The sequence below is a fragment of the Lygodium microphyllum genome, chromosome 27 (genome assembly GCF_053477565.2).
Source record: "Lygodium microphyllum isolate KBCC chromosome 27, Lygodium_microphyllum_v1.1.10, whole genome shotgun sequence".
Classification (NCBI taxonomy): Eukaryota; Viridiplantae; Streptophyta; class Polypodiopsida; order Schizaeales; family Lygodiaceae; genus Lygodium; species Lygodium microphyllum.
Genome location: NC_141161.1, coordinates 11,500,394 through 11,528,292, shown reverse-complemented (window position 1 = coordinate 11,528,292; position 27,899 = coordinate 11,500,394). Strand labels below are relative to the sequence as shown.

The 27,899-nt window shown below is 40.7% G+C and overlaps 1 pseudogene; it reads right to left on the bottom strand.

Annotated features, from left to right (window-relative positions):
* Positions 1 to 18,701: 18,701 nt before the first annotated feature.
* On the bottom strand, positions 18,702 to 19,136 carry LOC148012058 (ras-related protein RIC1 pseudogene; annotated as a pseudogene).
* Positions 19,137 to 27,899: the final 8,763 nt, after the last annotated feature.

The following is a 27,899-nucleotide window of genomic DNA, read 5'->3' as shown; positions in this document are numbered from 1 at the left end:
GGTAATCATCCTGTTACTCACTTTTCTTGGGGGATATCTGCCAAGGAAAAGGAAAGGTTAGGTGTTTGCCTTGAAGCAAATGACCAGACAATAAACTAAAGCGACATGGTCGCTGGATCCTGCCACAACAAAACCTAAAGTATTGATAGGGTATGACCCTAACCCAAGAATGATAGGAATCTTGCCAAGTTGCAATTGATTCCGGATCAAATGCGGGTTGCATTCGGAGGAAAGGAGTCACTCCTTAACAGTTTGCCAACCAAACGACCATTGGAATTTGATTGTGCTTGTAACAGTTTAGAAAGGACTGTTTGCATTGTTTGCTCAATGAACTAAAGGATGAAAATATATCTAAAGCTTCAGGTTGGTGCCTGAAGGGAGAGGCAGCTTCAGTTACCCCCCACTGCCTGCCTGACCCTAACCAAGGGGGTTGTTAACCGCGCCGGGAACGTGGACCGAACCCGCCGTGAGAGGTCTCTCCGTTGAGTTCTACTTGGATCAGGAGGACGCTTGGGTGCCAGAGGGGGCTCTGGCCGTAAATCCCTCGCCTTCCGGGCCCTGCACAAGAGACTAACGTGACTCGGGATTGGATCTCGAGGCCCGCATACTAGTCTACGGGCGGAAACTTGGATTAGTGATCCCTGGTGGATTACTGGATAGCCTTCGGGCGGATTATGAATACGCCTACTGGCGGGAACTCCTTGTATTTCAAAGATAAAAGGATAAAATGATAATAAAGAAGTTGTTTGGCATTGTTTTCTTTATGTCCTATGATAAGATTACGTGAAGGAACCAGTGCATAACAGGGTTAATTCAAAGAAGCTGTTTGTATATGTCAAACTAATGTGGTAGGTAATTACATAACTAAAACAAGCCGAGGAAAGTGCGGAGGATGGACCATGGGTCCGTCCTACGGATGGGTGGTCCCGGTTAGCCGGGAACTTTTCTCAAAGCATTCGACGAACAGAAGGGCGATCGACATCACCGAAACAAGTAATGAGAACGATGACTCGGAATTACCGATTACCCGATTCAAGCTGTTTTAGGGGAACGGAATGGGACTATGCCTTTTGGCAGAGAGGTTGAGCCTTGCATCCCTCTCGTTTCCCATTCTCCTTGAACCAAGTGCAGCATGAATCCGCTTCAGACCTGGTGTTTCTGCGTAAAGTAGTTCGATCAGGTCTGACGCTAGTCGCTGTTAGTACAAAGACCAAACAATTCCAGTCGATCCTAGTGGGAACGGCCAGGATGCTTCCGTTACGTGGCAGACACGGAAAGTCCTAGATTGCAAAACCCGCAACATTCCGTGGGAGTGCCGGGTGGAGTTTTCTAGACAACCTTTCCGATGGACTGCTAAGACGTGTCCTAGTGGATTCTAGTGGACATGTTACAGTTGGTATCAGAGCCAGGTTACAATGGAATTGTTTTCATAAGATTTCATTAGAAGTGAGGTAAAGAAATTGTTCCTGTCCAAACATTTTCTCATCTTCGATACTGTCTTGCAGAATTACGAGGCGTGGAACAAGTTTTTGGTGTTCCGGATCATGTTCATGACTGCGATGCATTCTCCGCATTATAGGCAGAGAATTGAAATGATGAACATCTTGGAGCAGATTTATAACCCATCACCTCTATATATAGAGCGAAGATGGACTGGGTCTTCAGGAATCTACTACATAGCTGCCCACCGGTTCGCTTATCTACAGACCAACCTGAAGAGGATCAAGTGGTTGGAAGATTTGAAAGTCGTGAAGCTGTTCATTTTTGTGGAAGCTCACGTAAACTCGACTTTGCATATTCGAGGTCGGAGGGTTGAATTAAACTCATATGTTTATGAGGAAGTAACCCGTGTAATTCCAGCTGATAGAATTAAAGTATTGGGCCGCCATGGGAAGTATGGATTCCAGCGGAAAGGACATCCCGAACTTCCGATGAATTATCGATTCCTAAAGATACATGACCCAAAACCCTACTATTACACAGTTCCTGTAGACAAATCCAATACTATGTTGTTCTCCCCAAACTAAGTGTAATGACTGGAGATGTTGTATGAGGCTACGCCATATAAATATAAATAAGGACTCCTTTTCATCACTATCCGATTGTGCATCAAGGTTGTTGCAAAAAGTTAAATAGCTTCATGAGTTACGAAATAGTTGAACTAAGGATAAGCTAATGTCAGTTATCATATAATAACGTTAAGAACTTTCTACCCAGGCGCAACCCCAGGTACAAGTTCCAAATTCACCCCCTACGGCAAGTACGACTGTGATCCAGGAGAAGAAGTTCCTCCTCAAACAGATAAAGCCACCCGAGTTTGACGGGAGAGGCAGATTCGTCCAGTCAGACGCTGAGATTTGGATTGAATCTATGGAGGACTACTTCGAAGCCGCTGGCACTGCACTTGCTAATCAGGCCATGCTCGCCAAATTAAAACTCACCGGTGAAGCCAGACTATGGTGGAAACAATGGTGCGGGGATCAAGGGATTTCAGAGGGATCCGTTACCTGGGAGAAGTTAAAGCAAGCCGTGCAAGGGAGATATTTGCCACCCGCATATCGTACTCAGAAAATGAATGAGTTCTATGAGCTAAAACAGTTAGGACTCACGCTTGACGCATACTACTCTAAGTTTGTCTCACTCTTAAAGTATGCGCCACAAATGGACACGACACAGCAGGTGTCCAAATTTTGCGCAGGCTTAAATCCACCTGTAAATACCCGTCTCGAATCTATGAGACCATCAGATCTTCAGGATGCACTCATTCGAGCGGCACCTATAATTCAGGAAGTACAAGCTAAACCAAGGAGTATTAAGAATTGGTCTTATAGCGACCCAAGCAGAGGAGCATTCAGACCCCAGGTTAAGAGAGTTCAAGGCCACAATCAGGGACAAAGAAAGAAGGCAAGGACAAATAACGTCAACAACTTTGTTCCTACTCACGGTAATGGCCGAAACATCCGATGCTTCCACTGCAATGAACTCGGTCACTTCAAAAAGCAATGCCCCAAGCTCAGCGAGGGACACCATCAAGGTATTGGCCGCGGTCAGGGAGCCGCCGCCCGTGGAAGGGGAAGAGCTGCCTGCATTACCAATAGGCAAAGATGTGAAGCAGAGGAAGAGGAAGATCCGACTATGGAAGCGGATTTCGAAAGAGCGACGGTCCATGCCGCTCTACACAAGAAGGGGCCGAATCGCTAGTTCTCGGTAATTCAAACACCGTCGGACTATCAAGGTAAAGGTTTCAAAACCTTGATTGATTGTGGCAGTACACATTCCTTTATCTCACCAGCATGTGCTAAGAGATTAGGAATAGCCACAGTAGAAGCACCTACCCTGCTTGTGGAATTGGCAAACGGTCGTGAGGTAACTTGTGCTAGGCAAACTGTTAAGGAGGAGTTCTATCTGGGAGGAAAGAAAACCTCAGTCAGATTCAGAGTCATGAACTTAGGCATCCATGAGTGTCTACTCGGGATTGATTGGCTTAAGCCCAATGACGCCCACATTCACTGTGGAAAGGGTCAAGTTTCCTTTCGAAACTCTGACAGAGAGTTTCTTACAACTCAAGGTGAGGCAGGAGTACCGAGAATCCAGCTAGCCAAGGTATCGCGGATCATAAAAGGGGTTAGGAAGGGATTACCTGTTTACTTGATCAAACTCAACAAGTTAGATCAAAAGCAAGAGTCTCATGAGGGACCCTCTTGGCTAAAAGAATATGCTGACGTATTCCCTGAGGAATTAACTGAACTTCCACCTCCAAGAGAAGTTGATCATGAAATAAGGCTAATACCTGGAGCTGCGCCAATTGCAAAGAGACCTTATAGAATGTCTATTCCGGAAGCTATTGAGTTGAAGGAACAACTCAAGCAACTGTTAGATCAGGGCTACATCCGGCCTAGCAATTCACCATGGGGAGCTCCAGTCCTATTCCAGAAAAAGAAAGATGGGACACTTCGACTATGTATTGATTACCGTGGGTTGAATCAATCAACAGTCAAGAACAAGTACCCTATTCCTAGAATAGATGAGCTTCTTGATCGCCTTCAAGGTGCAAAGATCTTCTCCAAAATTGATCTCAGATCAGGCTACTATCAAATCAGGATCAAGGATGAGGATATTCCAAAAACGGCCTTCAATACAAGATATGGGCACTTGAATTCTTGGTTATGTCATTCGGACTTACAAATGCACCTGCCACTTTCAATAGGTTAATGCAGGATATTTTTAGGCCATATCTTGATGATTTCGTGCTTGTCTTCTTCGACGACATTTTAGTCTATTCTAAACAGGAAGAAGATCATGAACCTCAACTACGGATTGTTTTGGAGACAATGAGGTCTCATAAGCTGTATGCAAAAATGAAGAAGTGTGCATTCTTCAAACGGCAGATTGAATATCTAGGATTCATCGTATCGTCTGAAGGAATATCAGTAGATCCAGCCAAAGTCAGAGATGTGCTTGAATGGCCAATACCATTATCCGTCAAAGAGATACGCAGTTTTCTTGGCTTGACAGGATGGTATAGGGTCTTTATCAAAAACTATGCTTTGATTGCAGCACCTCTTACCGACTTACTAAAGAAGTAGACTTCTATTACATGGTCAACTCCCGAGCAAAATAGCTTCGATCAATTGAAGCAATGTTTGGTATTAGCACCTATTCTGAGACTTCCTGATCTCAATAAGGAGTTCGAGGTAGTAACTGATGCTAGTATTCTTGCATTGGGGTGTGTTCTTATGCAAGAAGGTCATCCACTAGCATATTCTTCAAGGAAATTGAAGAGTCACGAAAAGAATTATGCCACTCATGATCTGGAGTTATTAGCTGTCATCCATGCTCTAAAGCTTTGGAGACACTACCTGTTGGGAAATAAGTTCACTCTAGTAACCGATCATAAGAGTCTCAAATGGATTTTTACCCAGAACGAGCTCAACATGAGGCAACGTCGATGGATTGAAGTATTGGAGGAATATGATTTTGAAATCAAGTATCGACCAGGGAAAGAGAATGTAGTTGCCGATGCACTCAGTCGCAAGGCATTCCTAAACTCCCTAATCTTGCAGGATCCATCAACGGCCAGATCTCTGGCTACAAAGGTATCTATGCTAAGCAACCCAATACTCGAATTAGCTAGAGAGGAAGCATGCCATGACTTAGCCTACCAAGCAATGATAAAAGAAATATCTACCAAGGATCAGAATCCGAAGTTACAGGCCAAGTATCATGAATTTTCTATTGACAATGGACTTGTTTACTATAGAACAAGGCTATGTATACCAGCAAGCCAGTCACTTAAGCAGAAGATATTGTGGGAAGCTCATGACTCCCCTTTCGCAGGACATTCTGGCTATGCAAAAACTCTCAATGCAGTCAGGAAGAGCTATCATTGGGAGAGGCTCAAAGGTGACGTCCTCAAATATGTCACCGAATGTTTGTCTTGCCAACGTATCAAGGCTGAACATGTCATGATGCCAGGAAAATTGCAACCACTTGACATTCCCCAAATGAAATGGGAATTCATCAGTATGGATTTTGTGGTGGGCTTACCCCAAGTCCAAGGAGGGTACAACTCCATTATGGTTGTAGTTGACATGCTTACTAAGGTTGCACACCTGATTCCGGTAAAGACAAACTATAAAGCCTCCGATATCGCAAGAGTGTTTATCAAAGAAATATTCAAGCTACATGGTTTACCTAGAAGGATCATTAGCGATCGAGATTCTCTTTTCACTTCTCACTTCTGGAGAGCTATCTTTGAAGCTATTGGGACTCAACTCTGTTTTAGCACTGCCTACCATCCCCAAACAGATGGACAAACAGAGCGAGTAAATCAAATCATTGAGGATATGCTTAGGGCTTACTGCTGTCGAGAGCCAAAGAGATGGATTCAATACTTGCCGTTAGTAGAATTTGCTTACAATGCTTCTTACCAGCAGAGCATTCAAATGACGCCTTTTCAGGCATTGTACGGTCATGATTGTCGAAGTCCTCTAAATTTTTCTGATCCTACCCTAAGGGTGGAAGCTTCAAGACAAATGTTGGAGGACATGGATGACCAAATAAGGCCAATAAGACAAGACATACAAGCAGCCAAAGATAGACAAAAAGCATATGCGGATTTGAAACGCCAAGAGAGGATCTTCGGAGAAGGAGACATGGTCTTCATTCGTGTACGCCCCAAGAGGAGCTCTTTATCTCTAGGTAAATGCAAGAAGCTAAGTCCAAGGTATTGTGGACCATATAAAATCCTCAAATGCCTAGGACCCAATGCTTATAAATTGCAACTTCCTGATAACCTAAAAGTTCACAATGTATTCCATATTAGTCTCTTAAAAAAGTATGTACCCAACCCAAATCATGTACTTGATGACCAACAAATTGTAATGCCTAGTCAAGGAATCCTTGAACTACGGCCGGAAAAGATTTTAGATGTTAGGGAGAGACAGTTGAGATCTAGAACCTTGAGAGAATGCCTCGTCCAGTGGAAAGATTACCCCGAAGAGGATGCTACCTGGATGGATGAAAGCTCTCTCAATCTTCAATACCCTCAGTTTATCTCGAGATGAGGACATCTCAATTCTTCTAAGGGGGAGAGAATGTAATATTTCCGTGTACCCCGTACCGCAAATATTAACTTCCCGCACGCCATGTAAACCCTGTGCAAGAGTATTTCCCTACTTCGTGGTTATTAGTAACTTAATCTATACCATTCACGAGGCCGCCGCATTGTGAATTAAAGACCGAGGTTGAGGACCGTGAAAACTGCAAGGAAACGACCGCTTGGGAAGGGGCAATAGGATAAATACAAAGGAAATTTTTTTATTATTATCCCTTCCCCCAGCCGATGCATGGCTGGAGGAGAGGGAATGGGAGGGGGATGGCCAAGAAGGAGTGAAGTGGGGACTGCATGAGGGGAGTCCTCCACGTGTGTGGAGGCCCTCTTCCCCACCCCCATGCCTATATAAACACCCCCCATCAAGGGGGTGTGGGAGGGAGAGAGAGAGGAACTGTGGGAGGAGCTGGTTGGAGGACGGCCCGTGAGGAGAGAGTGAGGTCGCCGTGGAGAGGAGTCCGCCGCCACGCTCCCGCCCAGTCCGCCGCCACGTTGCCGCCCAGTCCGCCGCCACGCTGCCGCTGAGGTCCGCCCGGCCATCTCAGGCTGCCCCGCCACGTGGATCACGACCCTCCCCCCCCCCCCCCCCCGTGTCTCTATTGAAGCTACAAAAGCTTCTTAGAAGCTTCTAAGGAGGGGCCTCCTTAAGGTCCTTTCCCACCCCATTTCTAAGAAGACCTCTTCATACCCTTCCCGGGACTTTGAAGAGGGGACGGTGAAGCCATAAAGACCCCCGCAAGACCCATCGAAAAGGCTTTCGCAAGAAGATTTTAAAACCGCAAGCCGTCCGAGATTAAATTCCGTGCCGATTCGAGTTTTCTTGAAAGACTCCTAAAGCCTTTGCCGCAAGCACCATCCCGAAAAGGAAATCTCCCGCATACAAGGATAAAGGCAGAGGTCGGAAGGCCGCATTTCGAGGGCCGTCACTCCGTAGACCACAAAGTCAAATCGGAAGTCGAATTTACGTCTACAATGGCCCCAAAAAGATCACAAGGAGCGACCGCGGGAGACTCATCTCCGAATGTACAAGTGGACATCTCCCCGACTCCACAAGTCCAGGTTCTTTCGAGTTATTTCCGCATAAGGAAAAGATTAGGCGCGCTTAGCTCATAAAGGCAATTGCATTTTTACGTTTAATTTTAATGCATACGGAAATTGGAAAGAAATACATGTGACAAAGCATCTCCTGAAACATTAGGTAAGATTGAAATATGTCGTGAATTTGAACGAGTAGAAGGCTAGTTGCATGTAGTTCTGGTACCTTATCAAGGTAATGAGTCTAAACTTAGGCAAAGAAATGGAATTTATAAGTACATTATCTTCCGTCCTAGACATGGTAGAAATAAGCGTGTGCCGCACATTAGGCAACATACTTCTCGTAATGATTTCATGAGGCAAGGTTAACCCCATAAGGTATTATCCGAAAAGGAATAATAGAGTACGAAGATGATCTTATGAACTTGCAAATAGCTTGTAAGATGGAATAAATTAACACTAGTTTTGTATGAGTTTCATTGACTACTTCGTAGCTAGGAGAATGTTGTGTATTGCGTAGTCGTCATGTGGAAAATTTCATTCATTAAGAGCCGCAATTAGGAGTCAAAAGCATGAGATGCCAAAGTGTAGACAACAAGGTTGTAGGTACGACTATTGATGTAAGACCTAGTAGGTCCTAGGCAAAGTTAGTAGCCAGATTATCGTGCACCAAAGAAGGATAAGGTTATCATGGGCCATGTGATGCGTAAAGGCAATAAATAGCATGTTTACGCGTGTTGGTGTAGTTGTAAGTATTGTTACCCGTTAGATTTAGATTATTACCCTTGAGAAGGATCATCCTTGTCGCAAGACAAGCATAATTGAATTGACTAAGTAATCTAAACCACAAGGATTCGTATGGACATGATTGAGTCGATATGATAGGAATCCTAAGTGTTAACTAGGGTTTAGTGCAATTTGACCTAGCTTTAGACAAAAACCGTGATTCTAAAGATCCTACACACGTTCACAAAATGTCGAAGCAATGGGATGTTCATGCATGAAATGATCTAAGGTTTTATCCTAAGGATCATGATGAAACTCCGACGGAGTTGCCTATTTTTAGAATCATGGGCCAACATAATTAGGAATGGTTTGGAGGATACCCTAAATCCCTGCCACTCGGATGGAGGTAAATTTCGTGACCGGAAAACGCTAAGCAATTGGGTAGAATGATCCCGTGGAATAGATGCAATACATGTGCAAAAAGCTGCAACTTTGTATAGACTTGAGATTTGCCCACAAGAGAGCTTTTTCATCTCTCGAAATGAGGTTGGCAAGTTATTAAAAGAATTTAACTTACAAGAGGATGGGTAATCATCCTGTTACTCACTTTTCTTGGGGGATATCTGCCAAGGAAAAGGAAAGGTTAGGTGTTTGCCTTGAAGCAAATGACCAGACAATAAACTAAAGCGACATGGTCGCTGGATCCTGCCACAACAAAACCTAAAGTATTGATAGGGTATGACCCTAACCCAAGAATGATAGGAATCTTGCCAAGTTGCAATTGATTCCGGATCGAATGCGGGTTGCATTCGGAGGAAAGGAGTCACTCCTTAACAGTTTGCCAACCAAACGACCATTGGAATTTGATTGTGCTTGTAACAGTTTAGAAAGGACTGTTTGCATTGTTTGCTCAATGAACTAAAGGATGAAAATATATCTAAAGCTTCAGGTTGGTGCCTGAAGGGAGAGGCAGCTTCAGTTACCCCCGACTGCCTGCCTGACCCTAATCAAGGGGGTTGTTAACCGCGCCGAGAACGTGGACCGAACCCGCCGTGAGAGGTCTCTCCGTTGAGTTCTACTTGGATCAGGAGGACGCTTGGGTGCCAGAGGGGGCTCTGGCCGTAAATCCCTCGCCTTCCGGGCCCTGCACAAGAGACTAACGTGACTCGGGATTGGATCTCGAGGCCCGCATACTAGTCTACGGGCGGAAACTTGGATTAGTGATCCCTGGTGGATTACTGGATAGCCTTCGGGCGGATTATGAATACGCCTACTGGCGGGAACTCCTTGTATTTCAAAGATAAAAGGATAAAATGATAATAAAGAAGTTGTTTGGCATTGTTTGCTTTATGTCCTGTGATAAGATTACGTGAAGGAACCAGTGCATAACAGGGTTAATTCAAAGAAGCTGTTTGTATATGTCAAACTAATGTGGTAGGTAATTACATAACTAAAACAAGCCGAGGAAAGTGCGGAGGATGGACCATGGGTCCGTCCTACGGATGGGTGGTCCCGGTTAGCCGGGAACTTTTCTCAAAGCATTCGACGAACAGAAGGGCGATCGACATCACCGAAACAAGTAATGAGAACGATGACTCGGAATTACCGATTACCCGATTCAAGCTGTTTTAGGGGAACGGAATGGGACTATGCCTTTTGGCAGAGAGGTTGAGCCTTGCATCCCTCTCCTTTCCCATTCTCCTTGAACCAAGTGCAGCATGAATCCGCTTCAGACCTGGCGTTTCTGCGTAAAGTAGTTCGATCAGGTCTGACGCTAGTCGCTGTTAGTACAAAGACCAAACAATTCCAGTCGATCCTAGTGGGAACGGCCAGGACGCTTCCGTTACGTGGCAGACGCGGAAAGTCCTAGATTGCAAAACCCGCAACATTCCGTGGGAGTGCCGGGTGGAGTTTTCTAGACAACCTTTCCGATGGACTGCTAAGACGTGTCCTAGTGGATTCTAGTGGACACGTTACACATAGCAATTCCCCCTTTTGGTTTCCCTTTTTCAACATATTTCCTTGGTGCTGATTCTTATTCACTGGTTCGCAACGACGCTTCACTTCTTAGTGTGGGAGTATGATGGAGCTCAAATATGCAGAAAATATATGTCATGCAAAGTGAATTTTTGGTATCAAAATGTCATGAGAGCCATCCTTTTATGTATTCCCAAATACAAAATGTGCCATGTTGTATGGTCTAATATGTGGACAAGGAGGACAAAGATGCTAAAGTTCTAAAGTCCTAATTTTTTATGTACTCAAATCTTTTTTATAAAGAAATTTGAGTATGGTAAGAGTCATGTGATGGTTGGTTGATTAGGGGAGATGCAACCACTTGCTCTCTCTTTATCATCCCATTCTCACGTATCTTTATCTCTCTCTTTTTGGGGCACAACTCTTGCTTTTCTCTCCATGTGTTTCTTGGTTCTATCTATGGAAGAGGGAGATAGTGAGGATGATGACAGTGAATATCTATTGTGTGCTTTGTTTTTGGAAGAGAAGAGAGAGATGCTTGAGATTGAAAGCCAAGATTTCCACATAGATTTTGTGGATGTGTTCTCCTGTTTTCTTACTGCTGTTGGTGTCTGTGGGAGGGTCAATCACACCACCTTTCAAGACCTAAAACGGACTCAACACTGGATCTAGGGCTATAGCTAGGCCTCCTATGCTCACCAAACCATCTTTATGGCCTTGCGACTAGGAGAATTTGGAGGCTATACACTACTCTAAATAAATCACATATTTGTATTGATTTATAGTCCAATGTTTTTCCCATTCCAACGTCAATAGAGGGGATATCCCACACATATAGGAAATTAACACCTCATATCATATATTAAAAAAACATGTGCCATCTCCAAGAAACAAAGGGGCAAACAACCTTGAATTCACAAAAACTTGCATGTTTACACTTGTCTACAAGTGATTTTGACCTGAACAAGGGGAAAAATGACCTCGAATTTACAATCCAACTGGACAAGTAGCTTCATGGTATTGAAATCTATTACGCTAGCCTCCCTCACACTCTTTCCAACTTTTGGAGCTAGTAGCTGCTTCCTAACACTAAACCTTACAGCCATTAAATGGAGGGTCAAACAGACTCCAATTGACAAATGGACACTTGTGTTGGATTCTTAGCATCAAAATGCTTCTATGAAAACTCTAGCTTCTTGTTTCGTAATCGTTTTATTTTTCACTAAAAATACCTCTTTTACGGGTCATGGGCTACTTTTACACTATAAATTTGACATTAAAATTAGCTCTCCTTGAGAAGAAGAACCTTGGCTTGGATTTCTATTCTTCTCTTAAAACACCTAGTGTGCAAAAGACACAAGAGGATGCTAAAGAACTTGGTAGTGATCTAGGTCTACGTAGGTCAAGTAGAGTAAGAAAGCCAATGCACTGATTAACATATGATAACAAGCCAATGCAATGATTGGCATATGATAATAAGCTAATGCAATGATTGACATATGATAACAAGTAAATGCAGTGATTGGCATATGATAACAATGTAGCTCATCACTATACATACATGGCTGAGGTCATGTAGGATATGGAATCCACTTGTTTTGAGGATACAATGGGTAATGAGAATTGGGATTTTACTACGAGTGAAGAGTTGGTTATACTTAAGGAGAATGACACATGGGAGTTGGTGTCTTTACTTGAAGGCAAGAAATTTATTCACTCTAAGTGGATCTAGAAGGCCAAGCATAAGTCTGATGGATCTATTGAGCGCTATAAGACACAACTAGTTGCCAAAGGGTATATATAGACTCATGGTATTGATTATGAGAAGACTTTTTCTCCGGTGGCTAAAATGGACACTATAAAGACTATCATAGCAATGGTTGCATCAAAAGGTTGGATCATGCATAAAATGAATGTTAAGTATGCCTTCTTATAGAAGAAGTTTTAAGAGGAAGTTTATGTGGAGTTGTCACATGATTATGGAGATGAGAGTCTTCCAGATTATGTATGTACGCTCTGTAAGACCTTGTATGGCATGAAGTAAGCACCCAAGGCATGGTATGATAGGATTGTAGAATACCTTATCAACATTGGATTTCGCAAAGTGCAGACTAATCAGTCATCCTATGTATGTGAGAGTGATGTAGGTATTGTGGTCATTACTATATGTGGATGATTTAATCATTGTGAGCAATAGTAAGACAAAGATTGACCATGTGAAGGGTCTCCTCAAGATTGAATTAGAGATGAAGGATTTGGAAAAGCTATGCTATTTTCTCAACATATAGAGAATCAATACTTTAGAGTTTATGTAGTTGTCACAGAGACAATATGTGTTTGATATGTTGAAGAAGTATAGTATGGTTAATTGCAAGTCTACTTCTATACCTTTGGATGTTAATGCTAAGCATAGTACACACGAGGGTGAATTGATTGAGAATGTCACTATGTATAAGAAGATTATGGATAGTCTTACCTATTTTTGGTACCACACCTAAACTACACAATTGGTTTGGAGAGTTAGTTTATGCAACTTTCACAAAATCCGTATTTAAATGTAGTGCCATGCACATTGCACTATCCCAAGTCCACATTGAATAATGTCTTATTCTATGGTGCAAGAATGCCATTGGACTTGCATGGTTATGCAGATGCAGATTGGGCTGGTAATATTTCATATTGTATTGAGACGTCAAGCTCTACATGACCTAGCATCCACTACATGTATCGGTAATGTGGCACGATATTATTCACTAGCATGTTAGGTGACCAAAATGAGCATACACCAATGATTCTATAGCTAGGCTATACCCACATATCTATCCTTTGTTAGAGCACATTTATTGTGATACCTCTTCTTTCCTAGCAGGTTAACACTTAGTGACCATGTACATACATTATGATACTTTTTATCATGAAGAAAGAAGAAGAAGATTTCAATCCTATCTCTCTATGTGCTCAAGTCTTAGTTGCTTTTGTGTGTGTGTGTGTGTGTGTGTGTGTGCTCAAGGTGCTTCACTCTCTCCCTTCTTGTCAATTTTCATATTATGGAATCCATCTAAAAATTGCATGGAGCTTGGTTGAAGGCTGAAGTGAAGGAATTGGAGCATGAAAGTAAGCAAGCAAGCAACACATCAAAACCTCTACCACTTGCTCAATTTGCATTGGATTATAGGAACAAGAGGCTCCTAAGGTTGGAAAGATTGTAGTCTTCGATTTCAATGAAACTTGGTGAGCAAGAAGAATAATGTATATACTATAGATTAGCCCTTTAGAGTTGTCTCGTTGACATTTTTGCCATATGAGGTCATTTCAACCTCCATTTTGGTTGCATGTGGTCTTGGCAATAGTTTTGGAGTATATTGGAGATTTGGCTATGCCTACCATTTGCATAGGTTATAGATTTTGAATCTATGAGGTTTCATATATTTACTGGGTTATAGATACAAAAGGTATTTTCATACAAATTATAGATTACAATTATTGTTGTGCAATCAGTAACAAAGGCTACATGTTTGTGGTCACCTAGTATCAACTTGCTTATAGATTACATGTTTTTGCAAGGGTTTCTATTTGTCAAAAGGTCTGATAATTTCAACAAGATTGTCAGTAAGAAGCTTGATAAGAACAATTATCCTAGATGGAAGTTTAGGACAATAAATTTCTTGAAGGGCAAAGGTTTTTGGAATTACATTGAAGGAGACATGGTAGTAGCACCTAAAGTTCTTGCATGAAATGATCCTACAAAAAAATTAAAGGCTAAGAAATATTGGGAGGAGTAGACATAAGGTAAAGTTATGTATTGTCTATCTATTGGTATCACAGATATCATAATGGGCTATTTGTAAGAATCTAAAACCCCTGCTATTGCATGGAAGAATTTGGCAATGCTATTTGAAGTAAATACAAAGGCCAAAAAGCTGCAACTCAAGTCATAGCTAAAGAAAGTGTAAATATGAAACCTATCCATTAATGATTATGCCTTGAATATCAAGAATATGGTTGAAGCTCTTGGATCTATTAGTGTGGTAGTTAATCATGATGATGTTGTATGTGCATGTTTAGATGGACTTGGAGATGAATGCAAGAGCTTAAGGTCATCTATGAATACAAGGGATGATATTCCTAATTTTGTAGGCTTGATTTCTATGTTAATACTTGAGGAAAAGAATCTTAGATTGGATTCCTCTTCTTCTCAAAGAAAAAACAAGTTTGAACAGGTGTTTTACTCTACTAGAAAAGGTAGATATTGTGGTAGAGACCAAGGTGGTAGCCATGGTCAAGGTTATAATACACAACAAAATAGAGGAGGATAGTCCCAAGAAAGGGGGAGCTATAGAGGACAAGTTGTAGATTCTAATAGGCAACAAAATTTTTGTCAAAACAGAGAGTGCTGGCATTGTGGTCAAAAAGGCTACATTTCTAAAAATTTCTTAAGAGAGAAAGCTAAAACTAGAAATGGAAAAAAGAGTAAGGTAACTATGCATATAGTAGCAAAAACAATTATGATAGAAGTGAACATTTATTTATTATGCATCACTTTATAAATACTATGATTGTTGAAGGTTCATTAAAGAATGATGTACGATATGTAGATTCAAGTGCCTCTAACCACATGAATTCTCATGAAGAGTGGTTGAGAGAGATCCAAAATCTAGAGTCTCTGAGCTATGTGGAGATAGGGGATGATATAATGCACCTCACTACTCATGTTGGAAATGTTCCTTTGAGTCTATAGGATGGAAAAACTAAGTACTTGACTGATGTGTTGCATGTACTAAATATTATAAAGAACTTGGTTTCTGTTGGTCAAATAGTAGAACAAGAATTGTAGGTTCGGTTCACATATGATGGTTATATGATTGCAAAAGAGAAATGTACTAGTAGATTGTTCACTCTTGATGTAAGTCTAGCTGAAATGGATACTACCATGTTTGCACAAAGTTTAGGTGTTGTGGTTGATATCAAAATTTGGCATAAGAAAATTGGTCATGTGAATGTGTAGTGACTAAAAGATATGTAGTTGAAACAGATTATGGATGGCTTACTTAAGTTTAGAGTTGATAGGATGCACAAAGTATGTGAAGCATGTTAACTTGGAAAGTAAGAAAGGCACATGTTTCCACATAAAAAGCATGTATATGCAAGAAGGCACTTGAATTGATACATTCTAATATGTAGGATCCTACAAAGACTACAACTTTGAGTGGTTGCAAGTATTATGTTTCCTTAATTGATAATCATACTCGCAAAGTATGAGTTTATGTGTGAGAAAAGGGAGGTGTTCACTCACTTTAAAAGCTTTAAGGCTTTGGTTGAGAAGGTGACACAGCTGCATATTAAATGCCTAAGTGGAGGGGGATGTCAAGAATTGTGTGGTGGGGGGACTTGCTTGAGCTCTTGTACTAAACACACACCACACACACAAGAGGGAGCTCACTCAAGAATATAAGAAGAGAGATGGAGGCCAAAACATTTTCTTGCTAGTTTCTTCTTCTTTTTCTATACACAATACATTATACACAAAGTATAAATAAGATACATCATAAAGGAAAGGAGGCTACTAATTCAAACAATGCATAACTAACTATACTAATCAATTAGTGCTATAACTATGTCAACTATAGGTAGATGCAACAAACTAAATATAATAAGTGATAAGTCAGTAGCCATGTGAGGATCATAATGATCACTGGCGTGCTAGATGTAGACATGTAGACCCATCTAGCCAAGCAATCCATCATCAATGTTTGCACATGTTGAGCTTGCCATCTCAAGACTCCCCTTCAAGCTCAACTGTATCTTTGCAACTCCAAGTAAGCTTCCAAACATTTGAAGATTCTTTGCACCCAATGCCTTGTGAAAATATCAATTATTTGATATCGTGTGTTGATGTATGCCAAGTCAATATCTCCTATAAGTACCTTCTCTCTCACAAAGTGATAGTGCATCTTAGTGTGTTTTATCCTAGCATGGAACACCAGGTTCCTAGTTAGATGTATACTGCTCATATTGTCATAGTGAATAACAACTGGATCATCTCTTTGCACATCCAAATCACCCAATAATTTTTTTAGCCATACCACCTCACATGCTGCCATAGCAACACCTCTATACTCAGCCTTTGTACTCAATAAAGCAACTATAGGTTGCTTTTTACTACTCCATGTAACTACTACACTACTAAGGGAAAGCACGAATCTGCTGGTAGATCTTTTGTCTGACATGCTGCTAGCCCAATTTGTATCTGTCTATTCAAAAACTTGTACAAACACAATATTAGTGAGTTTGAGAATCTCCCAATTCCCATTTTTTGAATACTAAAAAGGTGGTATCCGAATAACATGCCCATAAGTTTCTCATAACTATACGATATGACCTATCATTTGAAATCGCTTGAAAAATGGAATCTATTGAGTTATAGAGTGCTCAATTTGGAGTTATAGTGTTCAAGTTATGACAAATCCAAAGATTTGACCACGTATCCCACAATTATGGAAAATTCCCATATTCCCCAATATGGTGTTTACATCCTTATCTCATAAAAATTTACATAATGCAAAGTGGACTTCACATACCTCAATATGCATCTAACTGCATCCAAATGAGGCTTTTTGGGCATCTGTATAAATTGGCTAACAAAGCCAATAGCATAGCTCAAGTTTTTGGCCTTGTAACAATCATGTATGTCATACTCCCTAATATCCTCCTAAGTATAGTCGACTCTTCTATCTCATCCCCAACATCAGTACTCAACTACACATTTTGCTCCAATGGTATTGAAAGAGGCTTATAGTTGTCATACTATACTCAAATAACATATCCAAGCCATACTTCCTGAACAACTGCCTTTCAAGCACAAAAATCTACCATATCTTGGGCAAGAGAAGCTGCAAGTACACTTGCATAGCCTCCAAACCTGTAAGAAATCCTCTCTTCACCTAGAAAATTAGCCTTCCACTTAACAAGAATGAGGCACACAAAATATGTCTTTATCCTCTTCATCCTCACTCTCTTCCTCTTCCATAGTTAGAAGAAACAAGAAAAGTACAAGAGAGGCAAGAGAGCAAGAGTTGTGCCAATGCAAGAGAGAGAAGAGAAGATACGTGCAAGAGGAAGATAAAGGAGAGAGAGAAGGAGGTTGCAACCACCTCTCTCAACCACTTTTCCCACAAAATCACATGACTCTCAACTCCACCTTTTCATATTTCTTGAAGGTTTTGTTTTACATGAGCATTCTTAGACCTTAGGAAAAAGCCCTATGAATATTGAAATATTAAAACCTTTCAACTTTTGCAAAACACACATGCCATTTCTCATGCTCATGGCTTTACAATGTGGACCCACTAAAATTTCCAAGATCATTTACAAAGAATATTGTCAATGATAGTAGACATATAAAATAATTACAAAGCCAAAATGCTTGACTTTTCGCCGATGTAGACCACATTCTGTGCCTTTTTTGTGCATACATTTTGAGGTTATCATTTCTCCTCTTCCAATCTTGTGAGCATCCTCGTGAACACTTTGAAAATACACTTTGCCTTGGAATAAGTATCTTATGTTGATGAAGAAACTACAAACCTTCACTTCACTTCACTTCAAATTGGACCACCTCAATCGGTACCTGTCCAAAGACACCATGCTTCTTCACACTTCCACATTCAACTTCAAATCTCATTTTGAACTTTTTATTCATACCAACATTTAAAAAAATCTTTCACTTTGACTTTAAAAGAGTGCCAATCCAAAGGAACACAAGCATGCCCACAATCTTTGAAAAGAAAGTCATTTGAACCACCAACTTGAAGCGCATTGTCCACCGACCCATGGGAAAGACCATGGATTAATCTCACCACAAAGGATGAATCATGTACCACACCCTCACTGAAGATTGAACTTGAAGAGCTCCACCTGGTTGATGTATTTGTGTGTTTGGTACAAAAGGGAAGAAGGTGGTTTTATCTAAGAAAAATAAACTATCCTAATGGCTATTTTGATTCTTGTGTGAGGAAATAAGGCTCTTGAAGCACATGAAGAGAGATTTGTAATTGTAGAGGGTAGATTAAACTTTGAATGGTTTAAACATTAAGGATTTGATTTTATTTTCTAAGAAATGAGAGTTTCCCTTATCGCTGAATCAGGATGAGGAAGAGAGATGTGTAGTGCATGTGTAGTCCGTGTGGATTAAGGTGAGAAGAAAGGTGAGAAGAAGATGAATGGGAGGTGATGAACCGATCGTGCATAACAACAAGATGAAGTTAGATTTAGTGGGGCTTGGATCTCTGCCTCATGCTCAACTGGCCTTTTTTCAATCTTGTTCTGGGTCTGAACATATCTCAACAATGCTTCAAGAGGAACAACCACTTTTTTGTTCCAGAGGTTGCCCTTGCATTTGCACAAGCTTTGGCTTATTTGTGTTTGATGTTGGTTGGCTTGCCATCCTATTTTTTATTCCTACAGCCATTTTTATGAAGGCTTCTTCAACATTTCTTGCATTTTTTGCACTTGTCTCCAGAAAAGGGATTTCTATCTCATTAGCAAAAGCCTTGGCCGTCTAGTAATCAACAACTTTCTTGTTTTGTTAAGTCACTTTTGTTTCCCACCAACAGCTTGTTCACATCCTCACTAGCATAATGATCAATTTCATTCAACCACTGCTTTACATTGTTGAAGCTCTCCTGATCTGTGAATCATCCGCAAATCGAAGAAGTACGCAAGATTTATCAACTCCTGAATCACCTATTAGCAAAAGCTTGAAAAGATAGTCATATTCAATGTTCATGGTTGCAGGTGGCAGCAAAATGCATGTAGGATCCCAGAGAGCTCCCTCTCTCCAAATGGCGATAGACAAATGCACAGAAGGATGGAGAGACATCTTCCTTTGAATAAATCACATCACCCTTCGAATAATCTTTCTTGCAAGTCTTGAGACCACTTCTTCTCTCGAAAAATGCATCAATGAACAACTGCCTTCCAAGAACAAAAATCTACCATATCTTGGGCAAGAGAAGCTGCAAGCACACTTGCATAGCCTCCAAACCTGTAAGAAATCCTCTCTTCACCTAGAAAATTAGCCTTCCACTCAACAAGAATGAGGCACACAAAATATGTCTTCATCCTCTTCATCCTCACTCTCTTTCTCTTCCATAGTTAGAAGAAACAAGAAAAGTACAAGAGAAGCAAGAGAGCAAGAGTTTTGCCAATGCAAGAGAGATAAGAGAAGATATGTGTAAGAGGAAGACAAAGGAGAGAGAGAAGGAGGTTGCAACCACCTCTCTAAACCACTTTTCCCCCAAAATCACGCGACTCTCAACTCCACCTTTTCATATTTCTTGGAGGTTTTGTTTTACATGAGAATTCTTAAACCTTAGGAAAAAGGCCTATGAGCATTGAAATATTAAAATGTAACGTGCCCACCTATCGGCTGTCCAAGTATGTTTTAGCAATCCATCGAGAAACGAATCTAAGCGTTACCACCCGGCACTCCCACGGAATGTTTTGGGGTTTGTCAGCTAGGGTTTCCCGAGTCCGCCTCGCAACGGAACATTCATGGCCAAACCTACTAGGATTGACCTCAAATCTAGGTTCCTAGGGCCAAGATCTCCTAAGGGCATTCTAGTGTCAGGTTTTGGACATCCTACTTTATGCAAAGATACCCAATCCAAAGTAGATCCAACCACACTTGGTTCAAAGAGAATGGAAAACAAGAGGGATGTGTCGCTCAACCTCTCTGCCTGTAGGGCATAGTCCCATTTTGGTCCTCTAAAATGGCACAACATGGTACATTTCGTATTTGGAAATACATAAAAGGATGGATCTTATGACATTTTGATACAAAAAGTTAACTTTGCATGACATATATTTTCCGCACATTTGAGCTCCATCATCCTCCCACAATAAGAAGTAAAGTGTCCTCACGAACCAATGAAGAAGAATCAGTACCAAGGAAAGATGTTGACAAAGGGAAACGAAAGAAGGAATTTCTATGAAGCTTGCAAGGAAGGGACCTGTGCAAACTCCCACACTAAAAACATTACATTGTGTCCAGAAAAAATGTTCTTCCATAGCAGTCCATGAAGATGTCCACCAATTTTCTTGAGAGCATGATAGCATGCCACTTGTTTGTGTGCCCAATGTAGCATATGGACAAGGGACTCTCTATTGGGTGACTTTTGTAAAAACGTTTGGTTCAATAAAGAAAAGATTATAAAGGTAGTACAATAGATAAAAGATAATAAGTATTTGTGGATGAACAAGCTAAATCTGCACTTGCATTGAGCCTCATGCAAAGATATTCATTTCATCACAAGCTTCCACCAAAATTGTTGTGCTAAAGACCAACGTAGAGAGCATACGCAGGTGCCATAAGCCAAATCTAGAAGAGAAATTGGCTTCCATCAAGCTTCTCTCCTTCCTGAATTGATATTGGAGGTTTCCTCAGCTACGCACCACTTGGTTAACCCTCCCACAGAAACCAAGAACAACAAGAAAACCATAGAACACACCCACAAAATCTATGTGGAAAGATTGGCTTTCAATCTCAAGCATCTCTCTCTTCTCTTCCACAAACAAGGCACAAAATAGATATTCATTTTCATCATCCTCACTATCTCCCTCTTCCATAGATAGAACTAGGAAACACATAGAGACAAAAGCAAGATTTGTGCCCCAAAAAGAGAGAGATAAAGATACATGAGAATGGGATCATAAAGGGAGACATTCCCCTAACCAACCATGACAGGACTCTTCCCATATTCATATTTCTTTATAAAAGACATTTGAGTACATAAAAAATTAGGACTTTAGAACCTTAGCATCTTTGTCCTCCTTGTCCACATATTAGACCATACAAAATGGTACATTTTGTATTTGGAAATACATAAATTGATGGCTCTTGTCACATTTTGATACAAAAATTTCACTTTGCATGACATATATTTTCCGCATATTTGAGCTCCATCATACTCCCACACTAGGAAGTGAATCGTCCTCGCAAACCAATGAAGAAGAATCGGCACAAAGGAAATATGTTGAAAAAGGGAAACCAAAAGAGGCAATTGCTATGAAGCTTGCAAGGAAGGGACCTCTGCAAACTCCAACACTAAAAACATTACATAGTGTCCAGAAAAAATGTTCTTCCATAGCAGTCCATGAAGATGTCCACCAATTTGCTTGAGAGCATGATAGCATGCCACTTGTTTGTGTACCCAATATAGCATATGAACAAGGGACTCTCTATTGTGTACCACTTGTTTGTGTGCCCAATATAGCATATGAACAAGGGACTCTCTATTGGGTGCCTTTTGTAAAAACGTTGGGTTCAAGAAAGAAAAGATTATAAAGGTATTACAATAGATAAAAGATAATAAGGGTTTGTGGATGAAAAGGAACGATACAGGGTAGGCCGTCGAATGAACAGGATTCCACCACAGATGATGCACAGAGGAGAGGTTGTCGACTCTACATTGAGAACAAGCTAAATCTGCATGAAGAAGAAAGATGAGCGCTTGAATCTGTGCAACAACCTGGTGCACTAAAACTAGGGAGGTAGGCTTGCATAAATGTTGGCTCATGAACTTGCAATGAGCCTGATGCAAAGATATTCATTTCGTCACAAGCTTGCACCAAAATGGTTGCACTAAAGACCAATGTAGAGAGGATAGGCAGGTGCCATAAGCCAAATCTAGAAGAGTAGTTGGTTGCCATCAATCCTCTCTCCTTCCTAACTTGACATTGGAGGTTTCCTCCCACAAACACCAAGAACAGCAAGAAAACCAGAGAAAACATCCACAAAATCTATGTGGAAAGCTTGAAGCTTGCAAGGAAGGGACCCGTGCAAACTCCCACACTAACAATATTGCATAGTCTCTGGAAAAAATATTGTTCCATAGTAGTCCACGAAGATGTCCACCAATTTGCTTGAGAGCATGATAGCCTGCCACTTGTTTGTGTGCCCAATATAGCATATGAACAAGGGACTCTCTATAGGGTGCCTTTTGTACAAACATTTGGTTCAACAAAGAATAGATTATAAACGTATTACAATAGATAAAAGATAATAAGGATTTGTGGATGAAAAGGAATGATGCAAGATAGGCCGTCGAATGAATAGGATGGCACCACAGATGATGCATAGAGCGGAGGTTGTTGAATCTGCATCAAGAACAAGCTAAATATGTGTGAACAAGAGAGTTGAGCGCTAAAATTAGGGAGATAGACTGGAATCAATGTTGTCTCACAAACTTGCATTGAGCCTCGTGTAGAGATATTCATTTCATCACAAGCTTGCACCAAAATTGATGCACTAAAGACAAGCGTAGAGAGAATAGGAATAAACCATAAGCCAAATCTAGAAGAGCAGTTGGCTGCCACGAAGCTTCTCTCCTTCCTGACTTGAGATTACAGATTTCCTTAGTTGCACACCACCTGATTGACACTCCCATAGATACCAAGAATAGCAAGAAAACCAGAGAAAAAATCCAAAAAATCTAGGTGGAAAGCTTGGCTTTCAATCTCAAGCATCTCAGTCTTCTCTTCCACAAAAAAGGCACACAATAGATATTCACTATCATCATCCTCACTATCTCCCTCTTCCATAGATAGAAACAAGAAACACACATAGATAAAAATAAGAGTTGCACCCCAAAAATAGAGAGATAAAGATACGTGAGATTGGGATTATAAAGAGAGAGCAAGTGGTTGCAACTCGCTTAACCAACAATCACATGACTCTTCCCATATTCATATTTCTTTATAAAAACCATTTGAGTACATAGAAAATTAGGACTTTAGAACCTTAGCATGTTTGTCCTCCTTGTCCACATATTAGACCATATGATATGGTACATTTTGTATTTGGGAATACATAAAAGGATGGCTCTCATTACATGTGGATAAAAAAAATTCACTTTGCATGACATATATTTTCCGCATATTTGAGCTCCATCATACTCCCACACTAAGAAGTGAAGTGTCCTCCTGAACCAGTGAAGAAGAATAAGCACCAAGGAAATATGTTGAAAAAGGGAAACCAAAAGGGACAATTGCTATGACGCTTGCAATGAAGGGACCCATGTAAACTCCCACACTAAAAACATTACATAGTCTCTAGAAAAAATGTTCTGACATAGCAATCCAAGAAGATGTCCACCAATTTTCTTGGGAGCATGATAGCGTGCCACTTGTTTGTGTGCCCAATATAGCATATGAACAAGGGACTCTCTATTGGGTGCCTTTTGTGAAAACGTTTGGTTCAACCAAGAATAGATTATAAAGGTATTGCAATAGATAAAAGATAATAATGATTTGTGGATGAAAAGGAACGACGCAATATAGGCCGTGGAATGAACAGGATGGCACCACTGATGATTCGTAGAGGAGAGGTTGTTGAATCTGCATGAAGAAAAAGCTAAATCTGTGTGAAGAAGAAAGTTGAGCGCCTGAATGTGTGCAACAACCTAGCGCACTAAAACTAGGGAGATAGACTTGAATCAATGTTGGCTCACAAACTTGCATTGAGCCTCGTAGGATAGGCATAAATCATAAGTCAAATTTGGAAGAGCACTTGGCTGCCATCAAGCTTCTCTCCTTTCCTGACTTGATATTGGAGGTTTCCTCAGCTGTGCACCACTTGATTGACCCTCCCATAGACACCAAGAACAGCAAGAAAACCAGAGAACACATCCACAAAATCTATGTGGAAAGCTTGGTTTTCAATCTCAAGCATCTCACTCTTCTCTTCCACAAATAAGACACACAATAGATATTCACTGTCATCATCCTCACTATCTCCATCTTCCATAGATAGAACCAGGAAACACACATAGAGAATAGCAAGAGTTGTGCCCCAAAAAGAGAGAGATAAAGATATGTGAGAATGGGATGATAAATAGAGAGCAAGTGGTTGCAACTCCCCTAACCAACCATCACACGACTCTTCCCATATTCATATTTCTTTATAAAAAACATTTGAGTACATAAAAAATTAGTACTTCAGAACCTTAGCATGTTTGTCCTCCTTGTCTACATATTAGACCATACAACATGGTACATTTTGTATTTGGGAATACATAAAAGGATGGCTCTCATGACATGCTGATACAAAAATTTCACTTTGCATGACATATATGTTCCCAATATTTGAGCTCCATCATACTCCCACACTAAGGAGTGAAGCGTCCTCACGAACCAATGAAGAAGAATCAAAACCAAGGAAATATGTTGAAAAATGGAAACCAAAAGGGGCAATTTCTATGAAGCTTGCAAGGAAGGGATCCGCGTAAACTCCCACACTAAAAACATTGCATAGTCTCCAAAAAAAATGTTCTTCTATAGCAGTCCTCAAAGATGTCCACCAATTTGCTTGAGAGCATGATAGCATGCCAGTTATTTGTATGCCCAATATAGCATATGAATAAGAGGCTCTCTTTTGGGTGCCTTTTGTAAAACCGTTTGGTTCAACAAAGAATAGATTATAAAGGTATTACAATAGATAAAAGATAATATGGATTTGTAGATGAAAAGGAACGACGCAAGATAGGCCGTGGAATGAACAAGATGATGCCATAGATGATGCGTAGAGGAGAGGTTGTTGAATTTGCATCAAGAACAAGCTAAATCTGTGTGAATAAGAGAGTTGAGCGCTTGAATGTATGCAACAACCTGGCACACTAAAACTATGGAGATAGACTGGAATCAATGTTGTCTCACAAACTTGCATTGAGCCTCGTGTAGAGATATTCATTTCATCACAAGCTTGCACCAAAATTGATGTGCTAAAGACAAGCGTAGAGAGAATAGGCATAAGCCATAAGCCAAATCTAGAAGAGTAGTTGGCTACCATCAAGCTTCTCTCCTTCCTGACTTGAGATTGGAGGTTTCCTCAGTTGCGCACCACCTGATTGATACTCCCATAGACACCAATATTAGCAAGAAAACTAGAGAACAAATCCAAAAAATCTATGTGGAAAGCTTGGCTTTCAATCTCAAGCATCTCACTCTTCTCTTCCACAAACAAGGCACGCAATAGATATTCATTGTCATCATCCTCACTATCTCCCTCTTCCATAGATAGAACCAAGAAACACACATAGAGAAAAGCAAGAGTTGTGCCCCAAAAAGAGAGAGATAAAGATACGTGAGCTTGGGATGATAAAGAGAGAGCAAGTGGTTGCAACTCCCCTAACCAACCATCACACAACTCTTCCCATATTCATATTTCTTTATAAAAAACATTTGAGTACATAAAAAATTAGGACCTTAGAAACTTAGCATGTTTTTCCACCTTGTCCATATATTAGACCATACGACATGGTACATTTTGTATTTGGGGATACATAAAAGGATGGCTCTCATGACATGTTGATACAAAAATTTCACTTTGCATGACATATATTTTCCACATATTTGAGATCCATCATACTCCCACACTAGGAAGTGAATCATCGTCGCGAACCAGGGAAGAAGAATTAGCACCAAGGAAATATGTTGAAAAAGGGAAACCAAAAGGGGTGTTTGCTATGAAGCATGCCAAGATAGGACCCATGCAAACTCCCACACTAAAAACATTACATTGTCTCCAAAAAAATTTCTTCTTCCATAGTAGTCCACGAAGAAGTCAACCAATTTTCTTCAAAGCATGATATCATGCCACTTGTTTGTGTGCCCAATATAGCATATGAACAAGGGACTCTCTATTGGGTGCCTTTTGTAAAAACGTTTGGTTCAACCAAGAATAGATTATAAAGGTATTACAATAGATAAAAGATAATAAGGATTTGTGGATGAAAAGGAACGACGCAAGATAGGCCGTCAAATGAATAGGATGGCGCCACAAATGATGCGTAGAGGAGAGGTTGTTGAATCTACATCAAGAACAAGCTAAATCTGCGTGAAGAAGAGAGTTGAGTGCTTGAATTTGTGCAACAACCTAGCACACTAGAATTAGGGAGATAGACTTGAATCAATGTTGTCTCACGACAAGCGTAGAGATGATAGGCATAAACCATAAGCCAAATATAGAAGAGCAGTTTCCTGCCATCAAGCTTCTCTCCTTCCTGACTTGAGATTGGAGGTTTCCTCAGCTATGCACCACTTGATTGACCCTCCCAAACATGAAGAACAACAAGAAAACTAGAGAACACATCCACAAAATCTATGTGGAAAGCTTGACTTTCAATCTCAAGCATCTCACTCTTCTCTTCCACAAACAAGGCTCACAATAGATATTCACTACCATCATCCTCACTATCTCCATCTTCCATAGATAGAACCAGGAAACACACATAGAGAATAGCAAGAGTTGTGCCCCAAAAAGAGAGAGATAAAGATATGTGAGAATGGGATGATAAAGAGAGAGCAAGTGGTTGCAACTCCCCTAACCAACCATCACATGACTCTTCCCATATTCATATTTCTTTATAAAAAACATTTGAGTACATTAAAAATTGGGACTTTCGATCCTTAGCATGTTTTTCCACCTTGTCCATATATTAGACCATACAACATGGTACATTTTGTATTTGGGAATACATAAAAGGATGGCTCTCATGACATGTTGATACAAAAATTTCACTTTGCATGACATTTATTTTTTGCATATTTGAGCTCCGTCATACTCTCACACTAAGAAGTGAAGCATCCTCATGAACTAGTGAAGAAGAATCAACACCAAGGAAATATATTGAAAAAGGGAAACCAAAAGGGGAAATTTCTATGGAGCTTGCAAGGAAAGGACCCGTGCAAACTCCCACACTAAAAACATTACATAGTCTCGTGAAAAAATGTACTTCCATAGCAGTCCACGAAGATTTCCACCAATTTGCTTGAGAGCATGATAGCATGCCACTTGTTTGTGTGCCCAATATAGCATATGGCTAATCCTAATGGGAGAGGGAACATGATGCAGAATGTTCCTTTATTACCAGCTCCCCCTAGCATGTCGATGCGTACGGGCAGTCAAATGGCTCCAAATGGTGGAGGCCAGGCAGTTAATCCTAATACCATGACTGTGGTTCAACAACCAGTGCCTAATCGAATTGTTAGGCCGATGGAACGACAGGATAATGATCAAGGCTACGAGTCGAGTGCTTCCAATGTTCTTGGCGAGGTTAAGGACGTGATGAAGCATTATATCGACATGATTACGGAGCAGTATCGACAAATAGCCGTTGATGTCAACTTTCTTTTTTTTAAAAAAAAATTGATAGGAAGCAGATACCCAGATGAGGGTGCACCTTCAAGGTTTAGCTGCAAATGGTGTGGTGGGCAACATTATCCACAAAATTTCCCAAATGTCAAGTGCAACATTTGTGGAAAATCCGGCCATTTAGTAGCCACTTGCTGGAGTAAGATTAGTTCCCTCCAATGAGATAGTCGGCAACCAGGGCTTGTTAATCATCATGCGCAAGGAAATGATTCCCAGCAAGAAGACGGGCCTAAACAAATACTCCAACGACCAAAGACTACAGTGGAGGAGTTGCCTAGTGGTAGTGGGGTTAGTTTGATTAAGGCTGTGCGCATTAATGACGCTGAAACCTCTAATCTG